The sequence below is a fragment of the Chrysemys picta genome, chromosome 6 (assembly GCF_011386835.1).
Source record: "Chrysemys picta bellii isolate R12L10 chromosome 6, ASM1138683v2, whole genome shotgun sequence".
Taxonomy (NCBI): Eukaryota; Metazoa; Chordata; order Testudines; family Emydidae; genus Chrysemys; species Chrysemys picta.
In genome coordinates, this window is record NC_088796.1 from 106,973,574 (window position 1) to 106,986,329 (window position 12,756).

Sequence of the window (12,756 nt, forward strand, 5' to 3'; positions counted from 1 at the left end):
AGTGATTTCATATTGGTCTATACCAGCAGCAAATTCCATGTTCTATGCTGGCTCATGCACAGTACCACTGATGAGAGTGCTGGAAAATATTGTCAATCCATTTATACATAACAGAACTTCAACTATGGCATTGCTACCAGCTCCACCATAGTTTCTATTAAAGATTTTTATTTATTTATTTATTAACCACTTTCATCTGGGCCTCATCCATTGACTTTAATGACAGTTGATTGGGGCCTATAGCTTGCATAGTACAGTATGGCAGAGGGCAGGTTTTGAAATCCACATCGAAGGACTGAAGGTGAGAGACACTAAGCAGGTTAAGAACCACATTTTAAACATTTTTATAGTTCTTAAAGTGTTAAACACTTTGGCCCAGATCCTGGCAGCTTGGAATCTCTGTGGGGGAAGAAATCCTCATCCCCAGACTGGGGACCCTTAATAGAATGGTGGGTGGATTCACATAGCGGAGCATCTACTGGCCCCACCATCACTCTTCCCCTGGGGCGTCTCTCACTCCTTTCCAGTTTACAAGGATATTGCATTGGTGATAAAATTCATTCCTGTGCCGAAGACCAATGCAACGACTATTTTCAGGGGTTAATGGGCTTAAGTGGTGCATAGGCTACACAGGTGAATTCCATTTTTAATGAAAATACTGATCCCCATTTCCAAATATGAACTTTGATCTAAGGGGTACAACCAGTCTATGGCCTGAAATGGTATGGCCTTAAACAATTCCTTATAAGCTTTTTTTTACTAGGAAAACTCCTGCACATTTTTCTGCACTGGTGCAACAAATACTCAGCTCTGAATCCCCAATTTAACTGCACATATAAAGTGTGGGTGCAAGTTCTATGTGTGCAAACTGAACCCACAAAAACATAAATATGTCTTTTTGAAAAGGACACCCCTAATGATCACTGACATTTTTGCAAGTTCTTGATGGTAAGGTGGCAGAAACCACAGGACTTTTGTTATCACAGCTTAAAAAACAAAACAAAACACACCTCAGTGATGTTGGAAAATGCTCCCCAAATATTTCATCTTCACCTGTATTGGGGCATGAGTCAACTGGAATTGATAAGTCTTTTAATTAGCAAATGACTGTGTACTGTGAAAGCTTTATAGATCAGAAAGAGACCTCACACCAGTTTTAGTGCTCTGTATGAACCAGAAGACTCACACTGATCAGCATATTTGCTCAAAATAAAAACAAAAAGCAGCAACTCAAAATGATACAGTATTGGAGGCATTCACCGTTCAGAATTTACTTTATTGCTTTGACAGTCATTTGGTTCAGCTCTTTCAAGGGATTAAGATCATCCTCTCTCTCTATCCTTGAAAATAATGGTGTAATCTCTTGACAGCTTTCTTGATGGGTTAGCAACTGCTTTTCAATCACCAAGTAATTTAGCTCTCCTTTTTCTATTTAGTCAAGAGCATCTTGAAGAAATAAGTGAATGAATGCCTAAATTCCAATGTATGCTATATATGAATACCACACAGTAGCTCTAGACTAAAAGTGGGTATTTTATGAATGCTGGGGAGTAAAGACAAGTGAAGAGATTAAAATAAACAGCATGTAAATGCAAACCTATGAATGACTAACACTGTTGCCTACCAAGGAAATATTCTCTAAATTACACGAGGCTGAATTCAGTTGCATTTGTTGGTTTGTAAGCCCTGGGGCATGCAACTATTATTCACCTACTTCAAACAAGACTCAAATGGAAGCAATTTTTACCCCCTCCCACCCTCGTCAATTCTCTCTTCAAGCAGCGATAGCTTTGAGCCTAGGGTTACCATACGTCCTCTTTTTCCCCGGACATGTCCGGCTTTTCGGCAGTCAAACCCCCGTCCGGGGGGAATTGCCAAAAAGCCGAACATGTCCGGGAAAATGGCGGCTCTGTTTAAGAGCCGGGCTGCCTGAACGCTACCGGCTTCGGGCAGCCCCGTGCCTCCAGACCCTGCGCCGCCGGAGCCCGGGAGGGGAAGTGCCCGGCTGGGGGCGCAGGGTCTGGAGGCAAGGGGGCTGCCCGAAGCCGGTAGCTCTCGGGCAGCCCGGTTCTTAAACAGAGCCTCCAGCGGCTGCGGCTCTGTGTAACTGACACTATGTCAGTTACACACAGCCCCGGCGGCTGGAGGCTCCAGCCGCCCCCGCTCTGTTTAAGAGCCGGGCTGCCCAAGCGCTACCGGCTTCGGGCAGCCCCGTGCCTCCAGACCCTGCGCCGCCGGAGCCCGGGAGGGGAAGTGCCCGGCTGGGGGCGCAGAGTCTCCAGGCACGGGGCTGCCCGAAGCCGGTAGCTCTGGGGCAGCCCGGCTCTTAAACAGAGCCTCCAGCGGCTGGGGCTCTGTGTAACTGACACTGTGTCAGTTACACACAGCCCCGGCGGCTGGAGGCTCCAGCCGCCCCTGCTCTGTTTAAGAGCCGGGCTGCCCGAGCGCTACCGGCTTCGGGCAGCCCTGTGCCTCCAGATCCTGCGCCCCCAGCCGGGCACTTCCCCTCCCGGGCTCCGGCGGCGCAGGGTCTGGAGGCACGGGGCTGCCCGAAGCTGGTAGCGCTCGGGCAGCCCGGCTCTTAAACAGAGCGGGGGCGGCTGGAGCCTCCAGCCCCCGGGGCTCTGTGTAACTGACCCAGTGTCAGTTACACAGAGCCAAAGAGGAGCAAAGCCTCCAGCCCCCTGGGCTGTGTGTAACTGACACAGAGGCTCTGTTTAAGAACCGGGCTGCCCGAGAGCTACCGGCTTCAGGCAGCCCCCTTGCCTCCGGACCCTGTGCCCCCAGCCGGGCACTTCCCCTCCCGGGCTCCGGCGGCGCAGGGTCCGGAGGCACGGGGGCTGCCCCGAAGCCGGTAGCGCTGGGGCAGCCCGGCTCTTAGAGCCTAAGAGGAGCAGAGCCTCCAGCTGCGGGGGCTCTGCTCCTCTTCGGCTCTGTGTAACTTATACAGTGTAAGTTACGCAGAGCCGCCGGAGCCCCGGAGGGGAAGTGCCCGGCTGGGGGCGCAGGGTCCGGAGGCATAGGGGCTGCCCAAAGCCCGAGCGCTACCAGCTTCACGGTTTGCTGGGCAGCCTCCAGACCCTGCGCCCCTGGCTGGGCGCTTCCCCTCCCAGGCTCCAGCTGCACTGGGGAAGCGCCGGCCGGGGGCGCAGGGTCTGGGGGCTGCCCGGCAAACCGTGAAGCTGGTAGCACTGGGGCAGCCCTTTCCCCCTGGCTGGGAGTGGGAGGGAGGAGGGGGCGGAGTTAGGGTGGGGGAAGGGGCGGAGTTGGGGCGGGGCTAGGGGTGGGGGAAAGGGGCGGGGCCATGGCCCGTGGAGGGTCCTCTTTTTTTATTTATGAGATATGGTAACCCTATTTGAGCCACTAAGTGTGAATCCAGATCTGGAACTGTTCTTCACCAAAATCAGAGGGTGTTCAGATACCCACTCCCTTTTTTGGGGGGTGAAAATGGGAGATTGGCCTGCTAGAAGTCAAGATTCAGATGTAGACCTTGGGCTGAACTTTACAACATTTCCAGAACTTTAGATACATTTTCAAGTAACGAAAGATAACTCAGTCTACCTCATATTTAATACAGTAGGGCAGATTCACCAGTTCATCAGGACAACTTTGCACCACTCCACAACACAAAACTACCCTAAAATCTGAAGTAATCCCTATGCATAGGAAATCCCCAAATAGCATAGAACCAGTGTAATAACTCCTATATTACCCCCTTTCCTGGCAACTAGCAGAAGCAATAAAATATATGTATGGGGCTTACTTATACCCATCTGATCCCTGGCTCCAGATCCCTGATCCTTCAGGTGGTTCTAATTAATGCAAGAGACTGGACCATCACACAGCTGGCCCAAGACTGGAGGAGTGCAAAGGTGATTTAAATCTACCTTTGCATTCTTCCTCCTGAGCTATGCTAAGAATTCCTTTGGTCACAGCCCAGGCTCTGGCCCATTATCTGTTCACCTAATTAAATTTTTCCCTTTTTCTGCTTGTTTGTTTACTAACCTGGTCTTTGTGCAAACAATATGAATTTAGATTATTTCTATTTCCTAGACACAATAGGGAGAATCTCTTTTGAGACACTGGGTATGCATGCACCTCACATCACTTGTGCTGACAGTATTAATTCTGTTTTGAAACTAAAATTTCATGGTGGGCCATTAACTCTGATTTTTCTGCCTGACACTCACTGTGGCTATGCCTCCTGTCAAGTAAATGACTTGTCTGACAATCATGGGTGCCTCTGCCAACTCAATGGAGCCAATAACTAAAATACAGATTTTACAAACACTGCATTGCTATCTCTGTTTCCGCTCCAGTGTCCTTTCTGGAATTCCATTTATTTTTTAACCCTGAGATGGATGTTTGAATCTTAAAGAACAAAAAGAAATTTAAGCCCAATAGTCCTTCATGGCTTCCTTTGAGAAGCTCTTTTAGGCTCTTTTCAGATGTGGTTTTTTAGTAAGTATAAATTTCCCCTCTCCTGCCAGAGAAATCTCTCCACTTTCTGTGGTGACAGATGAGTGCTATGTACTGACTAAAAAGCATAAATGTACAGTCACTGCCCCACAGCAGAAGGAAGCAGAGGTGCACTGGACACAGAAGACTGTCTATCAATGATACAGTAGCGCCAGGGAAGCTTAGTCCAGATGGACCTCTGTCATATTCTTTGAAGGAATGCAGCATGCACTCTCCTCTGCGTTGGCCCATCTCTGTTGGCTGGCATGAAGGGGATGGGGCACTGCCCCAATTTCACACTTTGCTTCTTTTGGAGATGCTGGTAGCACTGTTTGCATTGCTATCTTATATTACTTGCATACAAGGAGGATGTGTATTTAACTGCGCACTTGGTGTAGGTGGGGTCTGATCCAAACCTCAGTGGTGACAGCAGAAAGACTCATTGACTTCAAGGGGCTTTGAATGAGGTCCTTGTTCAGAACGCCTTTCTAAAAACCACAGGAATAAACAAAAGTAAAAACATTAGACCTCAGTTAGTTCTAATACCAGCGCCAAATGTAAAATTTAAGAGTTTTGTTTCATTTTGCGGTAGCTATGTCATAAAACCGTATAATTATAATTTCTTAAAATAGGAAAATATGTATTTCTTCCTTTCTTCCTCATTTAAAAAAAACAAAAGCAAACAAACAAACAAAAAACTACCACCTCCCAGAAGAGATCAAGCATGGGACATTTCACCCCAAATGTTAAATGTTTAGTAAAATTGTAGGATTGAGAGGACAGAGATTTATAATGGAAACAGTTTGGCAACTTTCAGGGTAGCAGCCGTGTTAGTCTGTATCTGCAGAAAGAACAGGAGTACTTGTGGCACCTTAGAGACTAACAAATTTATTTGAGGATAAGCTTTCATGGGTTAAAACCCACTTCATCAGATACATAGAATGGAACATATAGTATCATAGAATCATAGACTTTAAGGTCAGAAGGGACCATCTAGTCTGACCACCTGCACAATGCAGGCCACAGAATCTCACCCACCCACTCCTGTATCAAACCTGTGTCTGAACCATTGAAGTCCTCAAATCATGATTTAAAGACGTCAAGGTGCAGAGAATCTTCCAGCAAGTGACCCGTGCCCCACGCTGCAGAGGAAGGGGAAAACCCCCTAGGGCTTCTGCCAATCTGCCCTGGGGGAAAATTCCTTCCCGACCCCAAATATGGTGATCAGCTAAACCCTGAGCATGTGGGCATGACTCACCAGCCAGACACCCAGGAAAGAATTATCTATAGTAACTCAGATCCCATCCCATCTAACATCCCATCACAAGCCATTGGGCATATTTACTGCCAGTAGACAAACACCAATTAATTGCCAAAATTAGGCTATCCCATTATACCATCCCCTCCATAAACTTATCAAGTTTAGCCTTGAAGCTAGATATGTCTTTTGCCCCCACTACTCCCCTTGGAAGGCTGTTCCAGAACTTCACTCCTCTGATGGTTAGAAACCTTCATCTAATTTCAAGTCTAAACTTCCTGATAGCCAGTTTATATCCATCTGTTCTTGTGTCCACATTGGTACTGAGCTTAAATAATTCCTCTTCCTCCCTGGAATGTATTCCTCTGATATATTTATAGAGAGCAATCATATCTCCCCTCAGCTTTCTTTTGCTTAGGTTAAACAAGCCAAGCTCTTTGAGTCTCCTTTCATATGACAGGTTTTCCATTCCTCGGATCATCCTAGTAGCCCTTCTCTGAACCTGTTCCAGTTTGAATTCATCCTTCTTAAACATGGGAGACCAAAACTGCACACAGTATTCCAGATGAGGTCTCACCAGTGCCTTGTATAACGGTACTAACACCTCCTTATCTCTACTGGAAATACCTCGCCTGATGCATCCCAAGACCGCATTAGCTTTTTTCATGGCCATATCACATTGGCAGCTCATAGTCATCCTGTGATCAACCAATACTCCGAGGTCCTTCTCCTCCTCTCTTACTTCCAACTGATGCCTCCCCAGCTTAAAACAATAGTTCATGTTATTATTAATCACTAAATGCATGACCTTGCACTTTTCACTATTAAATTTCATCCTGTTACTATTACTCCAGTTTACAAGGCCATCCATATCTTCCTGTATGATATCCTGGTCCTTCTCTGTATTGGCAATACCTCCCAGCATTGTGTCTTTATTAGCACATTCCCACTTTTTGTACCAAGGTCAGTAATAAAAAGATTAAATAAGATTGATCCCAAACCCGATCCCTGAGGAACTCCACTAGTAACCTCCCTCCAGCCTGACAATTCACCTTTCAGTACGACCCGTTGTAGTCTCCCCTTTAATTAGTTCCTTATCCAACTTTCATATTGATCCCCATCTTTTCCAATTTAGCTAATAATTCCCCATGTGGAACCATATCAAATGCTTAACTGAAATCGAGGTAAATTAGATCCACTGCATTTCCTTTGTCTAAAAAAATCTGTTATCTTCTCAAAGAAGGAGATCAGGCTGGTTTGGCACGATCTACCTTTTGTAAAACCATGTTGTATTTTGTCCCAATTACCATTGACCTCAATGTCCTTGACTACTTTTTCCTTCAAAATTTTTTCCAAGACCTTGCATACTACAGATGTCAAACTGACAGGCGTGTAGTTGCCCAGATCACTTTTTTTCCCCTTTCTTAAAGATAGGAACTATGTTAGCAATTCTCCAGTCATACAGTACAACCCCTGAATTTACAGATTCTTTAAAAATTCTTGCTAATGGGCTTGTAATTTCATGTGCCAGTTCCTTTAATATTCTTGGATTAAGATTTCTGGGCCCCCTGATTTCGTCCCATTAAACTGTTCGAATTTGGCTTCTACCTCGGATGTGGTAATATCTACCTCCATATCCTCATTCCTATTTGTCATCCTACCATTATCCCTAAGCTCCTCATTAAAGACTGAGGCAAAGTATTTGTTTAGATATTGGGCCATGCCTAGATTATCCTTAACCTCCACTCCATCCTCAGGGTTTAGCGGTCCCACTTCTTCAGAAAAAAAATAGAAAAATTCAATAGAAAATACAAAAGGATTTATGTTGACAAGAAAAGAGAAAACTCAGGGTTTGCGTGGAGAACGTGATCACAGTCTATAACTATTTTCAAGGTAACACTGCAAATTAAGGAAAACAAATATTCACTGTCTCTGAAGATTGAAGGACAGGAAGCCTGAAGCTAAGGGAAGGAAATGCAGGCATTAGGGAAAAGATTTCTAGTCTTGAGGGTGATTAGGCAAAAGGAATAGAAGTGGGGATGCACTTTCTTTGCACAGTGGAGTAGATGGGGCAATATGTTAGAGGGAATGGTGCAGGGGATAGTCCTGGAAGATATCCCCCCCCAAATAATCTTTTCCGGCTCTGCTAGCTGAAAAAGGATGTATTCAAGTCTAGCCCCAGAGAGATGTTTTGATATATGGTAAGCAGTGATCAAGTGTTTCTAAAGTGCTCAGCTGCAAATCCCTCCCACAAACCCAGTCTGCACTCTAAGCATAGTTGTTTGTGATAGTCAGTTTAGTCAACACTGTGCTAACCCTGATCAAATGCAGAAAATGGGTAATTAAAGATAAGAATCAACTAATTGGTAAAATTTTGCCCTTAGAAACCAAACTTACTGCAAAGTTATTTATCTCAGTTCTATTTCATGATCACTGAAACATTTTTTATTTGTAACAATTTTACCTCCCTTAAATATGCTATAATCAGTTGATGAAGTGATTAATTCTGAAACTTCGGAATCCTGATTAAAACATTAATCACTCAGTGTGGTAAATTAGCTTAAGGCTTAAAATAAAAAAAAAAAGTGTAAGTTTTTGTTGTCTCTGTTTTCCAATTCATTGCTGCCTCTGCATGAACAAAACAACACTTTAGGTGTGAAAATAATACTGCAAAATTTCACAGCCTCTTACTTAGAAATGTTATTTTCTGCTCAAAAACTTTCAGTCAACAATTCTAATATTTAGCATATGGAATTAGTTGATATTTTCTGTTCATTGCTCCTTTATAAACTGAAAGTTACTAACTTTTTTTTAATTGAAGAACACTGATAAGTAATATAAGGTTGCATGCTTAAGATGTTGTTAAATAAGAAAAGTTGATGTTTTAAATTGATGGGGTTGATTTTAGAAACTTCTCATTGGGGGGGGGTAGGGAGGGAATTGCAAAATTAGTTCAACTTCACAAATATTGTTTCTCTGTCATTTAAGCCCATGATATTTTTCAAGGGTAATTCCATTTTAAACAACAAGGGAATGATTCTGCTTCATTGACTTTAGTGGGAACAAGATCTAGTCCTAAAAAAGTATAGGGCCAGATTCTCCACTGGTGCAAATCAGTGTAACTCCATTTAAGTCACTGGAACTATCTTGATTGTCACTGGTTGTGAATCTGTCTCCAAAACACATTTCTCTAGTTAAAAGTAAGCCTGTGCAGAAGAGCTAGGACATCTTAAGTATATACTTTCTCCCCCCAGCCTCCTGTATTTTTTAAATTACATGCAAAAACCAGTATGAATGTTAAGCTTACAGAGTCAAGCACTCCAAAGTTAGGAAATACCAGAATTAATGTTGTCCATGCAACCTTAATTTGGCTTTCTATGCATTATGATCCTATACAAATGTATGTAACTTTATAAATGTGAGGAGTCTTATTGCATCAGGTGTTGGAACTGCAAGCATAAAGATGACTATCAGACCTAGAGTTCTGTCTGCCTACAAGTTACTTCTAGTCAAGAGTTACAAGAGGAGGCCTGGGGCCTATGTCGTAGTCTTTGAACTCAGCCCTCTTTATGGAGAAGAATGCCCCCAAATGCCCATACTCAAAGAATTACAATCTTCTTCTCAATTCAAGCAAGCAAACAAAAACAAGCTAATACACTGCAAACAGACCAGACGAGGAATCGCCATCCTTTAACTATATAATATGAAATTTCCTTAATTTAACCAATTATAAATGACTGCAACAAAATGGCCACTCAATTACTAAAATACATTTTTGCAAAAGACAAAGATAAAAAGGCATCTTATCCCCCTAGAAATAAAAAAGCCCAAGGTTCTGGCTGTGCCTCATTTACAAGTCACAGCGGAGAACAAGAATCAAACCCTTGGTAAGTAGCAAAGCCTCATTTCACTGGACATATTGTGGCACAAGCACAATGGGCCAAATCCGGTTCTCAGTGAAGTAAACTGGAATTTTGACATTCTCATCAGCAAAATCAGGAGTAGACCTATTATTTACAGAACAGCCACCAACATGATAAGGTCACTCGCTAAATTGTATACCAACCCTCTCTTGGTTGCATAATATAATATTAGTTTTATACTCAAACTCTTATTTACCCTTCCCAGTGTATGACGCTGTGCTGCTTTTTGTTTTATATTGAACCTTTATTTTGTAAGAAGTCTCCATGTGATCTGGGTTTTGTAACTATGTTCAAAGTTCAGTACATACTGAACGAGGAAAAAAACTGTGCTCTCAGAAGCTTAAGTTGTGTCTTATTTTATTCATTTTTTGGTGATTTTTTTAGTGTCTGCTTAGAGTTCTAGATACCTCCCAAAATTTAACTCACACAGTTTGCTACAAAAGTTTTTCCAGTTACAACTGTGACGGTTTGGACCCCTTAGAAGTCACCTGATGTGCTGAGATACCACTAAGTCTACCTGTTCTGCCAGCTTGACCCCCCCTTTTACCTGTCTTGCTGAGCCAGGCTCTTAAAACCTCCTCTAACATACACACTGGCAGGGCCACACCCAGCTTCAGATCAGCTCTGGGAAGACTCAGCTTAAGGGACTTGCTCCAGCACTCAGATGTCCACCTTCCTTGGAGTACAGACCCAAAGATATTACATTTGCCTCTTCCCTCAATGTGGAAGAGGGAACGTACAATTTCTTGCCACCCCAGTTAGAAATCACATAAGTTGGGTTGTATTATAAACCAGAAATAAATTTATTAACTATAACAGGTGTACTTTAATTAGTCAAGGAGGTAGCAGACAGAACAAGGCAGATTACTAAGAAAATAAAACATAGCACACCAACTAAGTTTAATACACTAAAGAAACTGGTTAAAATGTGAGTTCTCACCCTAAATGTGGTTCTAATAATGTTCTTCACAGGCCAGATGCCCTTCTAGCCTGAGCCTAGTTCTTTCTCCCAACAGTCATCTTGGGTAGGGTAGCAGGGGAGCTCTGACAACCTGGATTACCTCACTCCCCACTCTTAAATAGGATTTGCATAAGGCGGGAATCCTTTGTTTCCTAGTTTGACCCCTCTTCTCTTACAGTGGAAAGTTACAAGAAGTCCTAGGTAATGTTTCAGGTGACAAGACCACCCAACTCTTTAGGGCCCTTGTAGCCATTCTTCACAGGCTGACCCACACATTCACAGGAAGACTAAGCTCTTTTATAGTTCATTATCCTTATTGATGGGCAATATTTGAATCAAAGTTTATACCACAAATGATAACTAATTAGCTAACTAAAAAGTCCCAGGCCTCATAGATTAAAAGTTGGCTATAAGAAACTCCCCTCTTCCTAGTTTTAAACAATGGTGTTATTGGTGGTATGTGAATTTTGTTGTACATCTTGTATATATGAGAAACTGCACATTTGATTTATATCTGATCAAGGAAAACTGAAGTCACAGAAAGGTATGCAAAACAGAGGTTAGAAGCTTTGTGTTAAAACAGTAAACATAAACCCAGGGACATCCCATCTGGCTATTAAAATACCAAATATATTTGATAGCTGGCATGTATGTAAGGATATACTGAATCATAATTAGGTATTAACACAAAGGTGTTGCATCCAACATGAGGTAAGTCTATTTGTGATGACTGATCCCTGGACTGGAAGTTTGTGGTTGCCTAGGGACCAGTGATCTTGACCTGATTACATTCATTAAGGGCAAACAGAGGACAGCCCCAATCAGTTGTTGTTGGTGTGTGTGTCTCTCTCTCTGCTACTAAAGTTTCAAAGCTTGTGGTTGCCTAGGGACCAGTGATCTTTACCTCATTACATTTAATAAAGGCAAACAGCCCCAATCAGGGCTAATTTCCTGAAGCTACGGGCATCTGTGGAAAAATCCATGGCTAGCGGGGCTCAGGGCAATTAGAAAAAGTTTAAATACATCAAGAGCAAAAGAAATCCCATCACTGGTATATGTCCATTACTAGATGGAGACAGTAAAATTATTAATAGTCATTCAGAAAAGGCAGAAAAAAAATGTGTGTGTTCTGTATTTGGGAAGAAGCAGGATGATGTATTCACATCAAATGATGAACTACTTTCCAGTCCATTAGTAACTAAGGAGGCTATCAAACAGCCATTACTAGGGATAAATATGTTTAAATCAGCAGGCCTGGATAATTTGCACACAAGAGTCTGAAAAGAATTGGCTGAGGAGATCTCTGGCCTCCTGATGTTATGTTTTAATAAATCATGGAATGCTGGGAACATTAGAAGAGTGCTAATGTTGTGCTAATATTAAAAAAATGTGGCAGTGGGATGACCTGGGTAATTATAGGTCAGCTAATCTGATATCAATTCCAGGCAAAATAATGGAAAATCTAATACAGAATTAAAGCATGGAAATATAATTAATGCCAGACAACATGGATTTATAGAAAATAGGTCTTGTCAAACAAACCTGATTTAATTTTTAATGAGATTACAAATTAGGTTGATGAACGTTACTGCATAGATACAATAGGCTTTTGTAAGGCATTTGATTTAATATCAATTATCTGATTAATACAGTATCAATAAAGAACATGTTAAATGGATTAAGAACTGGCTAATTGACAGAGCTCAACATTATCATTGAATGGGGGTGTTTTTAGTGGAGTTCTATTGGGACTGGAAGTAGGGCTGATGCTATTCAATATTTTTATCAATGATCTGGAAGTAAGTGTAAAATCATTGATGACAAAATTTGCTGATGACACAAAGATTGGTAGAGTGGCAAATAATGATGAGGATTGAGCCTTGATACAGAGTGACCTAGATTGGTGAAATTGTCTCATTCAAATAAAATGCATTTTCATACAGCTTAATGCAAGGTCATTATATTATTATATATATATATATGAAAAAAAGAATTTAGGCCATAAATACAGAAAGGGGTACTATATCCTGGACAACAGTGACTCTGAAAAGGACTTAGGGGTCATAGTGGACAAGCAACTCAGCATGAACTCTTAATGCAACGCAGAAGCAAAAGGGTTAATGAACTCCTTGGCTGAATAAACAGGGGAGTAGTGA